General features: G+C 39.6%; 1 long non-coding RNA gene across 1 annotated transcript in view; it reads left to right on the top strand.

The window, feature by feature from the left end:
• LOC109321900 overlaps nt 1-9,196 on the top strand; it is an 18,663-nt gene extending 9,467 nt beyond the window's left edge. Inside the window, exon 2 of the long non-coding RNA XR_002104204.1 lies at nt 8,979-9,196. This is a non-coding gene — a long non-coding RNA (uncharacterized LOC109321900). The remainder of the gene's footprint in view (nt 1-8,978) is intronic.
• The last annotated feature ends 262 nt before the right edge of the window (nt 9,197-9,458 follow it).

The following is a 9,458-nucleotide window of genomic DNA, read 5'->3' as shown; positions in this document are numbered from 1 at the left end:
TCCCAGATTCCCCCACCCCCGGGCTTAGTTGGCTAACATTGTATTGCTTGTAACCTAGTCGCGTTCCCCTCCTCTCCCGCATCCCTCTATTGTTAGTCCCTCGCTCGGGTGCTTTGTATTTCCATATCAGCTTTGTAATCTTTTTTCTGGATTCCCAATCCAAAACATCTACTAATAAAAGTCAATCTGTTCAGACTTAACTGATTTAGGTTACATTGGTTTATTGAACTTCTGTTCCAGATCCCCTCCAGATTCAGGTTAATTCGCAGTCCCCCAGCTTCGCAGGATGCTTTGCATATCCTTCACAAATCCGCCTTGCAGGGTTAGCGTACTTGCCTTGGCCCAAGCTGTCTGTTCTAGCTGAGTAGGGAACTGTGCACTAGCAACCCCAGGCATCTGGCCTAGGCCACTGCTGGCATGTGGCCGCATTTCCGGAATCAAAATTGTCAAGAATGTCTGTTTACTTGTTTATCAGTTTGATCTGTGCAGCTTAGACTAACCTGCAAGATTGAATCAATTCAGCCTGTAACCTTTTTGATTGTCTGCACTTAGCCATGGAAAGGAAATTTCTGATAAATGGCCACAGCATGTAGCCAAAGAGAAGGTACATTATGGGGATAGGAAAATCTTGGATTTGAAGATTAGCAATTTTAAAATTTAAGCAGCCTGTGATTTTGTGTAAGCAGGGCTACAAAAGTTGTAGATAGTATATCTGTTCTTCTCCAGTCCTGAGCCATGCTGAGCACAAGCTGGTCAAAGCCCACAATAAAGGCCCAAAAGTTATTAAAGGTAAAACTATGTATTTTAAATATGTCAATCAACATTACACAAAAATAAACAGATATTCCATTTACTTATCAATAGAATTAGTAGTCCTATAAATTAAAAAAAAATCCAAACCTTTTAGTTTGCTAACAAGGTGTTAGATGCAATGGCTAAGTACAGACAATCAAAAAACCTGAGGCAGAATCAATTCAATCTAAGCATTTTAAGCATTTAAGCATCCCAGCATTTTATGCATATTTTGCACAGTTTCTAAATATGAAGGCATCCACATTCCAGCTTGCAAAGTACAAAAAAACAAAGAGACTGCTCTAAGCTTTGATCGTATTACTTCTACCCCAGGGTAAACATACTCTTTTCCAAGCTGAGCTGCTTTAACCTACAGAAAAAAAAAATATATAAAACTTTAGTTTTTAAACAGTAGAGAACTTTCCTAACTCCCAGCTGGTTAGATTGATACGTGTAGGATGGCTGCCAAAAAGAGAACAGCTGAAAAGTCTATATTTAAACAACAGAGGTGTGCCAAGCTATCTGAAAATCATTTGAAACCTGGCGTACAGGCAGGCTGCACAAACATCAGATGCATGGCATGAAGGTAATAGCAGCCTTTCCCTTTTGGCTAACATAACCATACTCCTCTACATAAGAAAGATCAGGGATCTAAGGTCCCAAACCTGGGCACCACTGAGGTCCTCGTGTACCAGTTTAGGGGCTGTACAGAGGCTCCAGAGACAGTAACCCTTTCGATCAGGAACTCTTGTAGTATAGGTGATGGCTTTCTGCTGTTGACTTGTTTACAGTAAACAGAGGGGGTTTGGAAAGAACATGTTGGGCCACAGCACCCAAGACTTTGACAGCCTTAGCTTTTTGTAAATGTTCTTGCCATATCCCCTGCCTTGCAAGAATCCTCCCATGCTTCCCCTTCTGGAGGGCTTAGGGGTTTAGTGGTTAAAATGTATGCCATGAAAGGACTTTCCCCTTCTAGGTTTCCCCCTTCACAGAAGGACTTTTCTCCTACATAATTTTTCATGCAGTCAGAAGCTTTGTACTCTAGGACTGGAAATTTGGCCAAACAAGTCCATTTGTAGAATAGAAAAAAGAAAAGAAGAAGGACTAAATTCAGTAGGTTCAGTTATTTGTTACAAATGATTAAATCTGCTTTAAGATTTGTTAATTCCTGTGAGTAGAGATGGTCTTTTATTTTCACAAAATTCATGAAAAAAATATTTAAAACATTTCTCTAAAGTTTTCTTTATTCAATAACATAATTTGACAATGAACAAAAATATGACTCTCCTTCTATTTTAATTTTGCCTCATATTCCAGGGGGCAAAAGGGGCAGAAGAAACCAGGCACGTCTACACATGAATTTTAATATGATGCAATAAACTCCAGCACGGCTCATCCTGGAGCTTATTGTTCCTGGGTGTACCATTTAGATGCGTGCCCAGGACTGCAACATAATGAGTTGGGATGGTGCAGCCCCAGCTGGCAGGAGGTCTGGGGGGTCACCCTACCAACCCAGGGCTGCTTCTGCCCAGCTCAGTGTGCTGCAGAGGGGCTGGTTACAACACAAGGGTGCTGCACTGGCTGGCCGGCAGCCCCTGCACTGTAGTACCCTCATGCCTAGCTAGCTCCAGTCACTGTCTACGTGCATGTTGCGGCAGAGTAAATAACTGCGGTAGAACAGTACTTGTGTTGGGCAATACTGTCCTACAGTGGAGTGGATTAGTTTACTCCAGCATAATAGCACCACTTAGGTAGATGGGGACTTTTTACTGCAAAGCTAATTAGGCAACCCCTCAGTAAGCATCTTTCATATAAATACACCCACAGTTTTTGAAAACTGAGATCAGATGTAAGCATTTACCATTATTTTCTTTATTCCATTAGAGGAGCAGGGAGAGGGCAGAGGAAACAAGTGATGAAAGTAATGCTTTACCCTTTTTAAACTTCACCCCCTTGATTTTTCAGGAAAATGGGTATGGAGCAGGAAGGAAGATGGGTAAAAAAGTAGCCAGTAAAACAAAATATTTTTTTATGACATTTAAGTAATTTTTTCATGTGTTCCCCTCCAAACATTATCCCAGAATTTTTAATGAAATTAAATTATATTTTTTAATAAAAATATCATGTGGTCTACTATAACTCTACAGCACATGGAAGCATAGGGCTTGCTCCCGTGTCACCCAAGTTAATAGGAGTTTTGTCCACTGACTTAAATAGTAGCAAGATAAAGACTGCAGTCAGAGTGAGAGAACTCCAGATCTAGAAAATGTTCCATTATCATTCTAAATTCCTTTTGTCACAACTGCAGAAGAAAAGTTTAATCCCTGAGAGTTATTCCAGCACAAAGTACAATAATTATCCTATATTATCAGAAGATCAGACTAGCTCAGTCTTTTAAAACAATGGGGAAAGGGCAATGTTATATATGCTGTTTCTATGAACCTACCAGGGAAGTGTCCTGCCTTTTTTTAAGAACATGCTTTCCTTAATGTGTGGCTTGTGCATTTATGTTATTTTTAAAAAAGCTCACTTAGGGGAATTGTATTGCATCAAACAACATTTACTGGGAATGCAATTTCACTGAAAAATGTAAAATATAATAAATGGGAGTCTTTTACTACTCTTTATTGCTCCTAACTGGAGATTCTTAGCAGAGCTCCATTAAACGAACAACGACAAAAAAGCCTCTTTCAATATCTTTGAAACATATATTAATATTGCTTTGTAAAACTAAAGCATGTTCTGGTCAATGCACTGCTGGATGCTCACAACTTAACATTACGTACACACACTCACTATGGAGACCTTGTTGCCATTCCTCAGAGGGGTTTGGTGGGAGTTAGGTCCAGCCCATTCCCCTGCCTCTAAAGAAAAGGAAGGTCCTCTGTAACCCATGTTCTAAGCCATGTATTTCTTAGCTTTATATCCTGCCCTTCCCAAAAAGGCTCAAAATGGCTTACAATAAATTCAGAAACATATAAGCAATAAGCAAAACTACTATACAAAAAGACAGCCAACCACAGGGATAAATCCACAGGAGTCATGTTACAGTTGCATCCATACTGTGGCCAGCTTGGGACCCTTACTCCACCCCTGCTTCCCAGCTGAAAGCAGCAGCTTTAGCTGCGCAGTGTGAGTAGAGGAAGGACCATAGCAAAATGCAACTGTTTGCAAGGAAAAATAAGATTTTGGTTAAAAAATATTTGGAGTGAATTTAATGCCATTAAAGGGGCTGGACAGACACCCCTGAATATTTCAATCCTCTCTCTACAAACAGTTACTGTGCAAGCCATGGCACTCCCTGCTGTTTTGAAAAAGCTCAACAAGTCTAATCTGGTTAGTGGAACTCCCTTTTGGGTATTGGGATATGGTTCAGCTTCCCTGTCCCTTCAGACCTTAGCATTTCTGCTGAGTCTGCTATCCGGAGCCATTTCAGCTGACGGTGTTTTTAGGAAGAGGCTTTCTCTCCACCAAGAACAGGGACAAGGGCAACTAAACTAGTCCAAACTTGACCAAAGTAGCTGATCCAAGACACTGCTATCTGATTGCTGTTTAATGCTCAGCAAATTAAGCAGAGCTAATTTCATTTGTAAATGTATTATTAGGAATCAGGACTAAACAAGGCAAATGTAAGGACAGTAAAGTAACTCTATTTGAGGAAATAAATACCATGCCATATGTTTCATAGCTCAAAATCCACCTGCTGATTAAACATCTTTAGTGTGAAACCACTGAAAAGAGGCACAGTATTATTAATGATTAATAAAAATATTAATCATAATGATTAATACCTCATATTATTATTTTTAGTCAGGAAAGTGAGGCAGGAAGAAACTACTTTCAAGCAATCTAAGAAAATAATTCATCAATGTCATTTTAGAGTATGTCCTTTAGTCATGTGTTTTTCTGTGAATGTAGTGGCCAAAAAAGTGTTAAAAATAAACATTTCAAATGGGTGTAAAGTGAAAGTCAATTGGAAACACAAAGCATCCAATTTAGAAGCTTATCCTCTCTGGCTCAGAAAAATCTGACAAGGCTGTTGCTGATCTGTTATGATCACTCCAGGTACATGGATATCAGCAGGATAGTCATTTTCTTAAAATGTCTTTGCACCCCAGGCAATTAAGTAAAAGGCAAAATAAGAGCTTTTCTTATGTTCCCCTAGAGAGAAAAATAATCAGTTCCTATTATGGACTGAGTGTGCCACTGGTAATACTTCAGCCTCCTAAGAGAAATCTAATACATGGAAAGATTCTTTGTAGGGGGGGGGACAAAACAAAACCCTGGATCAAAAGATACATTGTTCCAAATACTAAATGTATTAAACAAATTGGAGAAAAGCTTAAATGAAAGGATAAGTATTCCAGCCCTCTTAGTCTTTTCTTGAGAACACACTAACCAATATGAAATGAAGACTATTTATATTGCTCATAAATGGTACTGCTCACTAGGGCCGTGTGAAGCCTCGGGTGCTGATTCGATTAGGAGATTCGACCCGATTCAGTGGCCAAATCTCCAAATCTGAATCGAATCAGGAGACCAATTAAAAAGTCTGATTTGATTCAAAGCTCTCCCGATCGATTCGGAAAAGATTCCTAGAGCTTTGGCAATTTGAGCAGTCCCCAGTTGCTGCAGTAGGGAGCTGGACCTGGACTTCATGCTGGTAAGTAGCAGGCGGAGGAGGGAGAACTGGAGGAGGAGGGAGGTGACCATGGGGGGACCCCTGCCAGGCCCCATCTCCTGCCCACTCCCCCAGACCCCTTGAGCAGCCCCCAACCCCTGCCCACTGTCCCAGCCCCATGGGTGCCGTGCCCACCCTAGTGCCCGGCTCTTTAAAAAAAAGCCCCCACTCACTGGTTGCTGCAGTGGCCTTGGGAATTCTGCCGGGGAGGGCAGGGACCCCCCCCCCCCCCGCAGCATAGGGCAGTGGAGGGCAATGGAGATCACGCCCCAACCTCCATCTGGCAGCAGCCAGTGAGCAGGAGCTTTTTTTTAAAGAGCTGAGAGCTGGGGCTAGGCAGGGCAGCCTTTGAGAGCAGGCAGGGGACGTGGCCAATTTGGAGATTCAACTGATTCGGCTGTGGCTGAATCTCTGAATCAGATTGAGCCAAATTGATTTGGGACAGTGATTTGAATCACCAAATCGAATCACTGTCCCCTGAATTGGCTGAATCCAAAGTGAACACTTGCCACTTCCCACAGACCTACTGCTCACCCAAACAGCTTGAAGAAAAGCATCTGAATCTTCCCTCTGTACCTCTACAGTGATATAAAGCCAGGACATAACTGTGTAGCTAGCCATACTCCAGTCCATAAAACTGTACCTTTGTATAATGAGGGGCACAACCAATCCATGGATAGTTGGACAGTTGTGTAGCATCTTCTCTGCGATCAAACCCTTGCCCTTGCCCCAGAACCTGAGTAGATGGTATCAGAATTGCAACAAGTGCATTTCCTACCTGATTCCATATTGAATAGTGAAATAAAGAGGACTTGAGTTACTCTGACCCAGCAAAAATGCCTTCACTCTGAATTGCTCTTATGGTGACAGATCTAACACTTTGTATGCATCTGCTGTGTCTCAAAACAACTTAAATCAATGAACCCCAAAAACTGATCTACAAATAATTCATCCCTTTCTCATAGAGACAAAGGGTGAACTGGATGACACTTGTTGAGGGGCTAGTAAATCTGAAGCGGTTCTCTATGCTTAACAACAGCGCAGCTATTAGTCCCACACCATATTAGCACAGCTATTAGGCCCATATAAGAACAACGCAGCTATTAGACCCTTGCTATATCACTGTAGAACTTAAATCTGGTACTACTCAAACAAGGGCTAGGGTTCACACTACAAGTTTACTGTAAAACTAGATAACTGAATATTCAAGGAGGTCTTCATGTACCTACCATAGTATCTATAAAAGTAATTGTTGTAACCCATGTTGACCACTTCTTAAAAAGGGGAAGAAATAGATTCTGTATGATGTACTCATTCAAAAAGGGACAGTATCCCTTTAGTATCCCTCAGTCATTCAAGTTTTAAGTATCCCTTAGTCATTCAAAAAGGGACACTACTGAGAAAAGAAATGGTGTTTTGAAACAGATCTCTCTGTTTAGGTGATCCTCCTTAAGGGTGAAACTGGCTCAAAGTATAAGGTCTCATGAGGCTTCAAAATTAGCTAAGCTGCTAACATAGACCTAAAGTGGGGATGAAGTGGTACATGGGACCTTGCACTGGCCCATTTCACTGACAGAAAATTCATACCCAATCCCATGGGAGATAATGGACCCCCTAGATTATTTAATTTAGATCTGGATTTTCTACCCATATTTCCAAACTCTATGCGTTAGAAATGAATTACTCTCTCCATTACTGAAAGCTTTGCAATGTATCTTATCTCCATAACCTGTATGGCAAGCCACAATCACATGCTTTTCTACTTATAAAATACTGTTTCACATTTGGATGTATGAACTTCTACAGACTGCAATAACTAATAAACCCTTGTGTCAATTATTTCTAGTTCCAGTTTTTAAAATAGTGCCTAGGTCATACGTTAATATTCTTTAAACAGCTGTTAAAACTGGTATGTCCTAGATGACAATATATATGATTTAGCACATTACCAAAAAACTCTTTCTTTTGTCAATTATTAACTTACCTGTACCATGGCGTATGTTATCATTTGGCACAGATCTGTTTTTCCTGTTAATATTTCACTTCCTTTGAGGGTTATTCATTCTAGTTTTGTTCTACAACAAATTGAATTGAAATGCAAAGCTCTATGTTAAATCATACAATTATAATGTGAATGGATTGCAGTTTGCCCAAACAAATGCACACGTAGTCACTTTCAGTGCAATCTATAATGGTAGTCTTACTTTCAGAAAACAGACTAAATCCAAGCAGACTTATTCCTAATTGTTACATTTTCTCTCTGAATGTGACATATTTCACAGACAAACATTTTACCTTGAATTTTAAAGTTAGAGAACTCCTTCATTTACACAGTCCATCCCAGTAAACAAAACAGTAAGCACTGATCAATCTTTCTAAAATATTTTGGGGATAATTTTTTTTCTTATGAGTTATCATTTATCTTATTTGAGGCATTTTTTGAGAGTTTCTTAAATAAGAGAGTTCATTTTGTCCATTAAGACATTGCTGTAGTAGCCAACAAAAAATGCTCTGAAATTTACTAAGCCTTAGGAAACTAGCTAATGAAAAATATTCATAATTTGATGAATCGGTTTTCCTTCTGTATTTCTTAGGCACGTTAGAACTGTTTGAAAAGCTCCATATTCAAGGTCAGGCTTAGATAAAGTATTAAACTTCCCCAAGAGCATTCTGTAATGTGTTCTTAGTTGTTTCATGAAACTATCAACCTTATATCTTTTTTCCTTCATCCTGTGTATTATCGTGTTTACTTATACATCTATTAGCATCAGAGTGTCCTTGTAGTATTACCTATGGAATGACCCTTCTGAAATCAAACAAACACAACAGAAATAACTACATATTTTACATAGTAAAATAAAAATACTTTGGGCCAAATCCTTAATGACTAAAAACATGTGACACATAGCTACACGGCATGTATTTAACAAAGGAAAATTGTATGATGTCTGTGAGAGAACACAGAACAAGGTGGAGGACTATGGAATGTGTTTTATATTCCCACAAGTTACACCACAAGTCTCAGAATACACAATATATGCAAAAAAAAATGGCTCTACAGGTGTTTAACAAGGATATAGCCACGGGAAGCCACGGGAAGCAGGGTATTGCCATGGGAAGTGGAGATAGCACTGTCTGCTACAATATTTAGTCCAGAAGGGTTATCAGACAAAATGGTTGGCAAAGTTTTGCAGTGTAAAGCTAATTATTATTGTTGAGATTTCCACTAACTAATTTCATACATAAAATAGCAAGCAACTTCCCTCGGATATGTCATAGGCAGAATGGGTGGTACCAAAAGGCAAAGCATTAGAAAATGCTATCTGAATACTACCCAAAAGCAATCTGTACATGGGGGGGGGTTTCATTGTTGGTTTGGTTTGATGTGTTGGGGGTTTTCATATATGACATGTATAATATAGGCCTTTGGCTTGAAGAAGTTACCACCTAATTATACAATTGACAGATGGCATGGTCAGAGTAATACCATTTTTTTCCCTGACAGGGGCCTAAAATTGTCATGTAGACCACCAAGATGGAACAGTAAATCAGAATTAACAAGTTTCAATACATGTTAAAGAAAGAGCATCACCTCCTGAAAGGAGAAAAAATATCACAGAACATGGAATATTAATACAGAATCTCTGCTTGTTTTCCTGCCCACTGTACAAACACCTGAATCTTGGAGTCCAGGGCTTTCTGACCACACAGAAGCCATCACAACTCTTTTTTTCTTCAAAACAAAGAAAGAAAGATAGACAGAGGGAAATAAAGAAAGAATACCTGGCACATCAAAAAGGATATCTGGGCTAATTAAGTTAATTAATACATTCCATGTTACAAATGTACAACAGCTCTAACTTTAACAGTGGTGGTGGCCTTCTTTGCATGCTGCAACCTCATCTAAAGGGTCAAAGAGAATTCAAAATTGTTGTGAAGTAGCCTCAAGTACAACTTATGTTTCCTGTATTTCCTATATAAATCT

This window comes from Crocodylus porosus, unplaced genomic scaffold, assembly GCF_001723895.1.
Source record: "Crocodylus porosus isolate Cpor-Errol unplaced genomic scaffold, CroPor_comp1, whole genome shotgun sequence".
In the NCBI taxonomy this organism is placed as follows: Eukaryota; Metazoa; Chordata; order Crocodylia; family Crocodylidae; genus Crocodylus; species Crocodylus porosus.
The sequence above is the reverse complement of the archived record's forward strand: the minus strand, read 5'-3'. Positions and strand labels throughout refer to the sequence as shown.